Source organism: Galleria mellonella, unplaced genomic scaffold (genome assembly GCF_026898425.1).
Source record: "Galleria mellonella isolate WM207_F2 unplaced genomic scaffold, CSIRO_AGI_GalMel_v1 utg33, whole genome shotgun sequence".
NCBI classification, from domain to species: Eukaryota; Metazoa; Arthropoda; class Insecta; order Lepidoptera; family Pyralidae; genus Galleria; species Galleria mellonella.
This window is the reverse complement of record NW_026442079.1, coordinates 8,622,745-8,635,792: the sequence shown is the minus strand read 5'-3', so window position 1 is coordinate 8,635,792 and position 13,048 is coordinate 8,622,745. Positions and strand designations below refer to the sequence as shown.

Here is a 13,048-nt window from a genome sequence, read left to right as displayed (position 1 = left end):
AACTAGATAGAACTTGGCACATTACACATAAGCAACTTAAATATAAAAACTATAGATATTAAACCGTCTATCAAATAGTAATGCCTGTTATAATTAAAATCAGATAAAAACGCTAATTAATGAGCAATCATGATAGTGATATGGAATCAATCGTTTTTGTTTCTAAAAACACCTTCAACGTTGTCATCAAATTGGTATCTACGGGCCGAAGACACTTTTCAACCAATTTCGAAAATCAAACAGGTGGTTAAAATACCATTTCATAATTAGTGAACATAAAATGAGTTTAGAAACTTTTCCTTTTTGAAATCGATTACAAAATAATAACAATAATTCCTTTATTTCAATAACTTGAATGAAACTGACATAAACCTATAAATAAAATACATACTAAAAACAACTCATAACAAATGAACTAGTAATTGAACACACGATGTAATTGTAAAACTAGTTGTTGTCGTCCAATTGCAATTATAAAATTGTACGTACATACGTCACATGGCATACCGTTCACGTATACAGCAATGATGGTAGACCGTATCGATTTAACAAACGCCCATTCACAAGGACTTAATAACTTACTCTGCCATAGCATGTAATAATATAAATTAATTAAAAATAACCAATATTGTGGGATTAGGTTAAAGTATTACTTTGCATTATAACTAGTGATCAATTTTGGGTAACTCGTCAATATTTTTTTCTTATCTACAAGTAAAAAATTTGGTGGCCAGCTGATATATATAGATAACTGTCGCCTATAGCCATGAACAGTACCACGTTTATCACAGAATAGAACACACAACCAAATTCAATGGTACTCTTCATTCTTCTCGACTCGGTAACACTAAACAGTAGTGACCTCAGGAATAGCACCGCAAGTGAGCCAAAGGTACCTAGTAGCATAGTAAACAATAGCTTTTTGTAAATACGCATTTTGCATATAAACATCGGGACTAATTGAAACATATTCATGACATTACAAACGTTTGTAATGCACATCACAGATTGTATGTTAGAGCCATCGTTGCCAGATTGGGTACTTTTTTCGCAATTTTGAGTAAAAGTTCTTCTGTTCGCGAAATTTTAGAGGAATAAAATATTTGAGGAAAGGTGACATAAACTTGGAGAAATTTAAATATTTTTTTGAAAATTTTGGTAATGGTAAAGTATATAGAAGTAAATACGATAAAATATATGAATAGCGATAGCAAACAAAGGATGAGATAAGGAGAGTGTAAGATAAGGTAAAAGTAGAAAAACGGAATGGCCTTTCGTCATTCTGCCGTCGTCGTTATGGCACATGCCAAAACGTAATGTAAAAACGATACAAATTTGTGATTGAGTAATGATCCTGGAAATCGTATCGATTTGGAGAAAAACATATTCGACGTTCGGGTTAAAATCAAAATTCATATCTGGCAACTTTGGCAATAGAACATCAACCGAAAAATGGAAATCTACAATAAAGCAGCACCGCCTGTACCTGATTCACTTATTTAATAATGGGCGATTGTAAAATACGGGTTCATTGCTTAGATACGTACCTAATCATCGCTATTATTTAAATCTCTTGATCACGCCATACCACATGGACTAGATGAGATTATTAGACGATGCAAATGCAAATATGCAAGGCCAAAGTTATGAACGACGATTACACGCAACGGGTACTTGCAACAAGTATCAACTGTATCAACTACCTAATTAGCAAATGTATACTGGTAGTCGAATGATACGAAGGAATGGGTCATCGAGAAGTTACTAGTGAATTATATCCACATCAAAGTAACTACCAATCAGATACAACTTCATAAAGAGGGGGTTATCAGTTTGACGGTATTACTCTACATTTTAGCTAATTCTGACCCGATTTCGAGAATTGTTTATGCATTTAATAGATGGTGTTCCGATCCCATTTTATTTATGGCAAAATTGAAATCATTTAACAAAATTTCTTAGTATGATAGATACGGGATGGTATGATAGTTCGGGTAGGCCTAAGTTTCTTGTAGTGCAAAGTCTAGGAGTATAGCAGCACATTCTCCAATGAAAGAAATATAAGAGCGCGGATCAGTTTATTTACGAACGTCCATTGTATTGCTCATATCTATAGACGATGGTTACCATTTTATATCAATAAGCCGTCATGTTTACCATTCTCAATGGTATAAAAATGGTATTATTCCTAGATAAGAGTATTATTATCATGTCACAGAGAAATCTATTATAATTTCTACGATTACCTACCTATGGTTTTTATCTACGTTATTTTAATATTTCAATCCCATCAAGAGGTCCCTAGGAATACCATAAAATATAAATATGTAGTATGTAATTATTTATTATGTATATCAAATTTAGATCAAAGCAATTTACCTGATGGTTTTTTTTTATTTGATGCTAGTTATAACAAAACTCCTTAGACTGCAAGAGCCATTTTTGACATAGTAACTTATGTATGAACTTATTCACAATATTACTTGACAGACATCACAATTTTATTTGTATGTATGTTTATTTTATTAGTATTCTGTTTACTTTGTATTTACCCTAAATTTTTTTTTATCTTGCACACAACTTTCCTGCACTATATTACCCGCTTATCATATTCTATCTCACTGCTTTAGATTGGCTGTAGAATATACTATATATAATATTACTTATATATATAATTATATTTTATATTTATATATATATATATATATATATATATATATATATATATATATATATATATATAACTATTAAATAACCTGCAACATTACAATTACTGACCACGCCTTAACGCAACAGTCAAACGAGCGTGAATAATTACCATAAATATTACCAGTAAAGTTTCCTATCACCCTATTACAAATAACTAATATATCTAGATAGATAAGGAAATCAGTGAAATAGTAAATATCTAGGTCGTACATTTATAATACATGAAGTCTCCGTCAACAAGTTCCTATGATGTTTAAAACTGAACTCTCAATGAACGTAATTATATTGAATATCGTTTTCAATCCAAATAACTATTTTCGTAAAACGTAGTATAATATATAAATACATCTATACTTATTCAAATGCGGCCAACCATCTGTCCGTCCTATCTGAATATATGTGCGGTGACGAAGTAAGAATATAAAGTGTCACCATTTATGTTTCGTCTTCTGTGTATCTCAAGTAGGTAGGTACTAAAGGAACAAAGCATAACGTCAGTACAAAGATGTCAAGACACACGACCCAATTTCACTAGATAATTGGACAGCTTGTTAAATATAACAAATCACCCTATTGAAATCGAATTATCTAGGGGTTCATGCGAAGTGGAAAGGTTGGAGTTCTTCACAGATAATATTGAACTAACATTGATTATAATTAGCAAAGTTACCTTTAAACTAAAGAATCGAAAACAAATACATGATCTCATCATAAATATGACGAATGACTAAGATGAAACAGTTACCAGAAGTATCTACTTATTCCGATCGCCAACACGTCTATGGTTCACATGTGCTTCATAGCTATAATGAAAGGGAAAAGGGAACTATTTTTTTATAATGTCGCTAACGTTATTATCGTTGAACAGTAGACATAGAATTACAGTCCTACACGTAATTTATCACCGCCAACGAACGTCACAAATGAGTAACTTTATTATTATTCATCGTCCTTCCGGTCTTTTCCTATTATTTGGGATCGGCACAGCGTGCACACTAATTTTATTTATAATACGAGGACACATTTAAAAAATACTGAGTTATAGTTTTAATTCTAACATTAATTTTATCGACCATTGACTACATACTGGCAGTTCGATTATGTAAAATGTACTACATAATGGTACTATGAATGCCAACGTACCAATTCTAACACTTGTCATTATCCAATACACAATTCATTTATCGACTGATTTTAATCTTATTGAATCAACTACTAAATATTATAAAAAATGTTAATCAACCAAGACCTAATGGCGACATATACACACATTAAAAGAAAGTGAAAAAAAATAAAAGCAAAAATTGTTTTTTGTTTTCTTTTCTTGTTAAAACCCGAATAAAATTTAGATCCATAAAATTATATTAGCTACCTTTTCTCATAAACAGTCGCAACTCGAAATAAATTGTTAGTACTTTGTGGATTTCTGCAGATCAATAATTTTTTTAGAACCTCTATATACGACAAATTACTTAATACGAGACCCGAAGCTAAATAAATATTATATTTTTTTATTTGAGGAGTTTAATTGTCTTACTGAAGGTACACCAGGCGCTTTAGGATAAAGCGGTCATCACAGCCCACAGACGATTACAACATCTGAGGCACAGAATGTGTAATAGCCAGAAAGATAACTGGCATGTTACCGACTCTTGTGAGATAATGAACTCATAAAATTATCATTGTCACATCTCAATCTTCAACAAAAAAAAATGCAAACCACTATCTGGCTTTGAAATTAGTACATGTAATAGAGGTACCCATGCTGATGCTCTTTTGTTAAATGTGTATTAAGACCTAACCCACCTTAAGTTTATCGATACATACGTTTTCGTTACCGCACGCATGAGAAATAAAAGACATCATTTTATTACATAATAATATTTCGAGCGTCGTGCACTGCCAGTAGATACCAATCATCTAATTGTATAGCCTTAGTTTTGTTTATAATTTCTCGTATTTAAATGATGGTATAGATTATTTCCTATCATAATTAGAATTTATGTTATACCTACATATGCAAGTATACGGTATACATAATGGTAAATGTCAAGCAATTCTAATGTCAATCAAAACAACACACACGTTCTCGTCGATTTAATTTAAATCGTCATTACGCGTTCGAATACTAGCCGTTCATACATTATTCATACGATCTATTGTACAATAAAAATAAGTTGTAATGTTTGTAAATAAATCAAGTGCACGCGAAAAAACCGCGGATGTAACCAGTAGGTAGCACAGGTGCTATAGATAAAAAATAAAACAAGTTGTGGGCGATGTACCATAGACAAGCGTAAGAGAAGCTGTTTTAATTTATTGGCTTTTATTTTATAATTCAAACTAATTTAATCAATCTATAAACAATAAGTCAAATTACTCATCGACGTCCAAATATTTAAATAATAAATATCAACAAAACAAAATCACAAAATACCTATATTACTTTTTCAATGAACAAATACTTTCAAAATTAGTGGGAACAGAAGAAATGCGATATGCAATATAAAGGAAATTAGTTTAATATGTGTTTCAAAAATACAAGCAATCAAATTGTATGCTTAGTTAAAAAAATATTAAATATTATAATAAACAACTGATCAACTAAGTATCTATACCATCCATACCAAAGGCCATCTATACCAAAGACTTTATGTAAATTTACTGGAGCAAATTTATTTTTCATTGATACTATCAAAAGAAAAAAAAAACAGACAAAGAACATTAATAGCGAATAAATTAAGATTTGATTAGTCACATCGATGACATATCGATATCTGAGTGATCTCAATAAATATAATATCTATGACAAATCTGGTGCGATTGTAGCATACCTTAACAGAGGGGATTCTTTTTAAAGACTTTATACTTTATTAGTTACATTTACAAAATTCACATCTCCCCTCTTAAGGAGAGGAGATGGCAACTAACCCCCGGCAGAAGCACAGTCGGCTGGGGTTCAGGGCCCCAGGGAGAGAAACCGGCGTACTACATTATTATTTATATTTTTGATTAATGGTAGATATTCCAGATACAACTCTTAAATAGCTTAGACAATGGACATTTAGAAAATTAACACAAACGTAGTTTAACTATTGTATATGTTAGAAACAGACACAATAGATATGATATTACATTGCCAAAAGGGATGACATCACATACTATAATTAGTGACATTTATAAATAGATTTTTGCTAGCGACCAATACCGCATAAATAACTTGTTGATCATTTGTTTGTTTTTACAAGCTACAAGTTTAGTACATGAAAACGATTATACGTAATTACATATAGTGAAGAGTTTAGATTGTAAGATTCTTATCTCTTACACAATCATATTTACTTATGCGTATGATTAAACATGCTAATGTAATTAACTGTTAGGCGACTTCAAACAAGAGGATCGCCGTTTATACGGACACACGCATTTATTTCATTCCTATTTAAGAGATGCGCTCTTGTCAGTGAAGCTAATATATTTGTAATTTTATTACTTGGGCGCTTATTTTATTAGTATTTTGTGCATGTGTATGTATTTATCTATGTTCATAAGATTTAATTACAAACTTCCATTCATACTTCAATTTTTTCAATATATAATTTAGAGAGAATGTTCAATTATCCAATAACTATTTACCAGAGGGAGACTTTGTACAAAAGTCGATTACTTGGGTACCTCTGTCCTATTCGTGTTTCAACCGTGAAGCAGCTGTGTTTGCATGGCTGTGTTACGGTTTGAAGGGTGGGATATGGCGTGAATTTACAGGGTACAGAGGAATAACACCTGAGTCTTCAGGAATGGCAACGCATGGGGAGTATCATGGGCGAAACAGTATACTCTGTTATATCCATAGTACTGCTCATGTCTACAGGCGACGGTCACTACTTTCCATCAGGTGGACCGTCAGCTTATTTGCCATTCTAAATTGTATAAAAAAAAATGCAATGAAGATAATTTTATCTCATACTATGATGATATACCCAAAAGGGGACTAATAGTAAACAAAACTGAATGAAAGATAAAAACATTAAACCTACACTAAATCAATACGGAACAAAGCAGGAAAATGATAACGACGGCATATGCGATAAAATATAAAACAACAGTCAATTATAATAGCAGTAAAATCATAGAACGATTATAATGTAAGTAGATGCTAACATCAAACAGTTCCTTATTTGGCAGCCCTAATATTACGGATGAGCTTCGACGTCACAACGAACAATCAACGAAATAATAGACGTAGGTATTTCAAATGAAATTGATGACATTGATTACATTTGTCCCATTTCCACGAGGTTTTAGTTGACGGTTCTCTCTCATATTCATGTAGATAATTACTTACATCTATTGGCATACCTATAGTGAGCCACACCAACCTTCCTATCTAGACCATTGTTTCTCAAGCCGGGAGGTCGCGACTCTTAGGGGGCCTTGCAATTAGTATTACATGTGATCGCATGTTACTAAAAATGTGCAAAAACGATATCCAAAACAGTGATGGACAGTTACACCCTTACTAATGTTATGAATTTGTTTGTTTGTTACCTTATAGCGCCTTAATAGTTACCCAATAACTATGAAATTTGATATACACGTAATATATGGGGTGAAGAAGGATATAAGCTCCTTTTTATCCCGGTCAGTAAACATACCCCGGGTACGCGGATGAAGTCGCAGATAACAACTAGTTCTGTTATAATCACTAGTTACAAAAAGGTAACTTTTATGGTTTCTATGGAAATACATATCAAATCACCGAAATTGGATTAGGTAGCTAAAATTACTATGTCCACTTTTAAACACAGCCGCGACAGCTCTGTCTGAATAATAATTTCATATTTATATTTAAATTGTTTAAAATAAACTCATAAAGCCATGGGTCTTGGACACCCTCAAATGAACATAGCTTAGATCGAGTATATGTCCTTTTCATAGTTTTCACATACTATCTAACTTAAACCACTACTATTGTTTGATTTAATACATGTTAATGATAATATAAACAAATTAATAATTGACAACCTGATGCTGTCTAATAGTAGTTTAAATGTTTCTATTATTTTATTACTAATTTCATATGTTTTAGGATAATCTTAACAATAAAATTAACTTTTCATTCAATTCTATTGAAACAAAGTATAGTGCAGTCAATTTTAGTATAGTAACAGCCTCTGTTGTAGGCTATCATCGACAAAGAATTACCTATTGAAAATATAAAAAATAAAATAATGTTCATATGTTACTCTAGACACAAGATTCTCGCAACAACTGTTACATTGTAAATAAGCCAAGTAATCCAATGTCATAACTAATTATTATTCAAAGAAATAAGTAACTTAAGAAATAATATGTGTTCACATTTTAAAGAATTAAATGCAATAAATATATTACACAACAATTTTTTTTAATGTAGATAGTTCTGTAATGTAAAATCACATATTTGTGCATGTAAACTATAATTGTGTACTCAAATACACTTACATGCTACTTAAAAAAAAAATCTGAAATATTTTATATGGCCAAAGATTATTATTTATACACAAACTATTTTAACAAGAAATACTACATATTAACACATATTTAGATTATATTTAACTACTTCTTACTTATGCCTTTATATCCATAGGGTTACTATGTAAATACCAAATTTTATAACAATTGTTTGAGCCATTGCCTAATGACTACCAATGGTGCCTACCAAGAGATAATAAACAAATAAACTCACTTTCATATTTATAATATTAATAAGCAGTGTTTGTAAAGTTGTGAAGTATGTATGATATATTTACAGAAGTATACTTTATACAGAAAAAGAATATTTAAACATACTTACCATAATGAAATTAATAAGGAACAACAATTACACACTATGTTTAGAAATATTAGAGATAATTATTTTTATAGGGTAGTAATAAAATAGTTACATTAAATAATTTTTATGAAGGTAGTCATAACAGTTACATGACATACCCTGTCAGACATAATTAAATAAAGTGGCTCTCTATTAATTTTATTTATTTATACTTTATTGTAACTACACAATAATTACATTGTTACAATTTATATTAATTAAGTATACAACAGGAGAGTTATTTCCAGCAAAGCTTGAGTGGAAAGGAGCATCAATTATCAATTATTCATATGTATATATAGAAATAGGTATTTTTTTAAGCAACTTAGAATAGCAAATAAGCTGAAAGAATCAAAAGTGGTAACTGTTGCATATTGATATGAGCAGTACCCTGGAAACAACAGAGTATACTGTTTCACCCATGATACCTCCCATGTGTTGCCATTCCTGAGGACTCAGGTGTTATTCCTCTATACCCTGCAAATTCACTGCCATATCCCACCCTTCAAACCAAGTTTGATTTATTAATTATCATGTTTTATATTCATTTAATATTATTGTCTGTACAATTGTTAAAATATGCATATGCTACATATCACCATGGGATAATTGTGTTTTTTCATTTTAATGTTTATTATTGAAAACTTTGATGCAAAAATAAAATTATCTGTTTTCAAATTCATATTAGAATTTGAAAATAAACCTTAAAAATGAATGAATTAGGGAAAGAGTAAATAAATCCTTTTAAATAAGTATATAATGCAAAATATTAAAAAAAAAATAACAATTATTTATTTTTAAATATGAAAGTTCATTTAAATAAGTTATTATTATTAGTTGTTTTCTCAATGGAACTTAAATTGCTGCTAATATTTAGTACATAAACAGAGCACAACATAGAATAACAAACAGCATACAGTTTCACATAGGTAAAACTGTGAGATAAAACTAATAATAAAATATGATAGTGTAATAAACTATAAAATACCTACACGTTAGATTATATAGATAGTGTGTCTCCATACAAATGCTTAAAAAAAAGCAGGCTTTTCATACAATTGTAAATGTGGCAGTGTTACCAGATTAGATATTATTACTTTAGATTAAGGTAAATAGGTGAAGATCCTAACTTAAAATATTAAGATTAATAAAATAATCTTTTATAATATTAACAGTCATAGTCATGTTATATAAATTATATATAAAAAATAAAATATATAGTCAAATTTAAAATCTCCTTTTTGAAGTCACTTGAGAATGGTGGCTATTTTATTAATAATTCAAATAATTTTATCCTACAGTGTAATTTAATGAGAATAACATTACATAGTCTCTCTATGCACATACTTACATTAATAATATATTTATATTATGTAAGAAAAAAGCACAAAATACAAATAATAAATAAAAATAATTCAATTCTTATTGGAATCTCATTCAGAAAAATTTAATTCTATTGTAGGGATTTTTTTCAGGTACTTGCAACACTAAAAAAAAAATGGCGCGAATTCTTTTAAAAAGAAAAGTGAATAATTATAATTGTATTTATGCTTAAAATTAAAGATACTTACTGGTTATAAGTGATTCCTTTATTAATTTTATTTTTTGTCGTATATTTGCTCCTTTTTAGTGGACAAAAACTCATTTTAATTAAATATAGACAATCAAGGTATGTTGTAAGTGTAAATATACAGAGCACTAATAAAAACAATAAGTCTGCTAATTTGACAATTAGCTGACAAAAAGTTGACCCATTTTTGAGGCTTGAGGCTTTATCTATATAATCTAAGACATACATATACTTAATAAAAAATAAATAATAATTGTATTTCCTAAAAGTATAAATATGAAAGTGAGATTGTTATCTTATAGTACCTAAGAGCATCTTGTATCCCATTCAAATGTCTGAAATTCTGGTCACACAAATGAAGTCGACATAAATATATATTATATATAACTATGCTAATATGTATATATATATATATATATATATATATACACTATTATTTATTTATAATTATTATATTATATACACTATTATTTTACCCATTAGTTATAAGCAAGATTTGCATTAAATACATAACAACCTAATTGCAAGCAATATAATCTATTAAGTTGCTGTCTAGGTGGTTCCTTGTAAAAACCATTGTGGTTAATTCTTGTGGAATTCTTTATGCTCGGCAAACTGACATGCTTTTATCGTCACCTATCATCTCTCAATGGGATTCCGCAAGCACATACTGATAGCACAAGCAGAGTTTATTAAAAACCATCAATTAATAAAAAAACGCACCCTGCTCTGTTTACAAACATTGATAAATCAAAGCCCTGATGGGAAAACCAGGTAATTCATAGAGTAATAATTAATAATTTCCTATTAATTTTATAGATAATAATAACTTTTAAACAAATGGTACCAAAGCTGCAGGATTACTTTCAATACTTAATTAATATCTTTAAATACCATATTAATAATGCTAAAATAAATATTAAATATACAGTTAGAATTAAGTAAAACATATCTATTGTAATTATTCCTAGAAATGGGACATGAACAAATTATGTAGGCATTTTGATAATAAATAAAATTAATTGTGTCTAATTAAAGTACAAGACAATAGAATTATAGTTTAAAGAGTTACTTGTTGGACTCGAGACTACGTGATGGTACCTATGAGGATAGGTGAAGGAGACGTGACCAAATAAATTATTGCACAAACCGTGAACACATCAATATCACCCGCGGTCACTCAAACAAAAATTCACATAAGATTCGTCATCACAATTTTTCTATTAAATTTAAATAAAACTTTATCGAAATTATAGTAAACATTGTATATAAAAATTATAAAAAAATACAACCCATACACTTCGATAAGGAATTGACATGACAATTATCGTCAGTGATGTAGCACAAAAAATATTATCGATATTTTGCATAAATATCGATAATAATATATTATCATTGGTTTATTATTGGGTATAAGGACAATAATAAAATATAAACTGTATACATAAAATAAAAATGTGACTAGACGAAGCCTATACATAGAAGTTATTTCAAAAAAATTGTTATGAAAAAAGATTTGCTGCATTTCCTTTATGTATAACAATATTTATATGTCGATTAAAGAAGTTCTAGCTCTTTATTCACCAGACGTATCGATCAAGCTATTAAAATTTAACTTAATACTTATACATACTCATTTGAACAGAAATAGCTTATTCTAAATAATTATTTTTCAATTTCTCTTTTCTATTAGAATATTTAAAATTATTCCAAGTTTTAATTCAATATATTCCTGTGACAGACGAACAGAATTGTATTAACAGAAATGTTTGATGAGGCAGTTGTGAATTATGACCCTTTCTGATTTGATAGGTTATTTAATAAATATTTTATACTATGTGGATAAGTGTATGTATAAGGTAACTACAATACTTTTTTTTATTTTATAAATGGTTTAAAAAATTCTTATCACATCCTAGATTATCGCATTGCTTCAGAATATTATTTAAAGAATTGTGGATAAAAAATAAAATTTTGTCAATCAACTATATACTAATAATAATATAGTTCTAAATGAGGTTAAAATAATTATTACAATATCGATATATTATTAGAGTACTTAACAACTCTAGGAAAGGTCGCCCAAGGCCCTTTACAAGTAGTTGTTCATATGCCCATAGACTACGCATAGTATCTACGTAGAGAAAGAAATTTTTTTATAAATATAATACAAATACAATCAGACAATTGCAAACTGTCGAAAATGTTAGTGTTACTTAACACGATTGCTTCTTGATTGATAAAACAAATTAATTAACGTACTTTTCATAAAAAATTAGCATTATTCATATTAATAATTTTAGTTCTTAAATCGCTCTGCAGAGGCATAATAGTAGTTATTTGCTAAGGTCGATTCTAAATATATAATATATATATCTATTAATAAAATATATCTATGTACCTACTTATGTACAACTTGTATGCACCACTTCGATACCTTCACCATCTCGACATCAGGCGACGAGATGGGGCGAAAGCTTCCACTCTTACATTTTAGACTTATCACTTATACGAAGGAAGAGCTTTGTGTCTTCATCCATTACGCATATGGTCAAGGAATGGAACTCTTCCTGCTTATGTTTTTCCATCCAAATATAATCTGTACCAATTTAAGATGAATGGGAATAGACTATATATCTTTATTTTCCATCAGGTGAGATCTTGATCCTTCATGGGACTCTTCAATAGTATAAAATTAAAATTAAATAAAAATAATAAATGTAATAATAATCTAATAAATATTAATTTATTACTGAAACTTAAACTTATATTTCTTTATATGGCAATACTTGAATAGGTATGCTTATGATTGGGTAATAAGTATTTATTTACTATTAAATTCCATTCACTTAATTGGGAGCCTGGAAATTAGGCTAATTATTAAACTAAGTTTTATCTGGATATGTTCTATTATG

The 13,048-nt window shown here is 29.3% G+C and overlaps 1 protein-coding gene across 2 annotated transcripts in view; it reads right to left on the bottom strand.

Annotated features, from left to right (window-relative positions):
* Positions 1-11,450, bottom strand: part of LOC113518942 (uncharacterized) — a 116,070-nt gene extending 104,620 nt beyond the window's left edge. For both annotated transcript variants that reach the window (XM_026903981.3, XM_026903989.3), the window contains exon 1: positions 11,284-11,450. The gene's annotated coding sequence lies outside the window, so the exon portion shown is untranslated. The remainder of the gene's footprint in view (positions 1-11,283) is intronic.
* Positions 11,451-13,048: the final 1,598 nt, after the last annotated feature.